Raw genomic sequence first — 932 nt, forward strand, 5'->3', positions numbered from 1 at the left:
GCGTACCTGACCACAGGTTCAAGAACCAGTGACTTTAAGTTTGTGACATCATACAATGACAACACGCTGCCTGCTGACCAGACTCTGAAGAAAAGCCCATCAGACTTTGCTGATGTCTTTGGAGATAGTGATAGGACTCCTGAGGTAGGAGGATGCCCTTTGCCCCATTTTCATTATTTTTTTTCTCTCACTTGCATTAAAGTTTTGTTGATAGATATTTAAATAAGCCAACTTTCTTTCCTAACAATAACGGTGTTAATGTACAAAAAATTACAATCCTTTTATTTTGGTTCTACCTTCATTGTTATTTAGTCTGTGTATTTCATATTGTCTCTGTCTTTCTTTGTTGCATTCTCCCTCACTGATGTGTCTTTCCCTGTGGTAAAATTTTCTAGAAGAGTAACATTTTCGGTTAACATTTTCATGTTTTGCTTTATTTTGGTGTTTTGGTTGAAGCACAGCCATAAAGCTGGTTTTTAGCATTTTTGGTCCAACTCCTTCCTCCCACAAAACCTACCTTGAGAGAAAGTTTCATCTTATTGCATCATATCTATAGGCTTGACTTTTTTCTTGGTATTCATTTTCCCGGTAGTCCAGCAGTTTTTTACTGATCAAATGTGTTTCGACTTCCACACGTATTATTTTTTTATCTATTTAAAGACTTTAAGGTTATGTGGTTGAAACATTAAGTTCTATATAAGTTTTTTTTCTCATATAGATGATGGAAAACAAATGCAACAGGTCTGAAGACTTGACAGAAAGAAAGGCTTCTCTAATAACAATATAAACTAGTGATTAATAGGCTTAGTAACACCCTACAATGTAACTCAGTGTAAGTAATCAGCCTTACTATACTGCTAAAATTGTTAATACATTTTCCTCAATAGTCCTTGATCATTTTTGAATAGAAAATATTATCATTGGCCATGTTT

Source organism: Pundamilia nyererei, unplaced genomic scaffold (genome assembly GCF_000239375.1).
Source record: "Pundamilia nyererei isolate P.nyererei 1_Seehausen unplaced genomic scaffold, PunNye1.0 scaffold00001, whole genome shotgun sequence".
NCBI classification, from domain to species: domain Eukaryota; kingdom Metazoa; phylum Chordata; class Actinopteri; order Cichliformes; family Cichlidae; genus Pundamilia; species Pundamilia nyererei.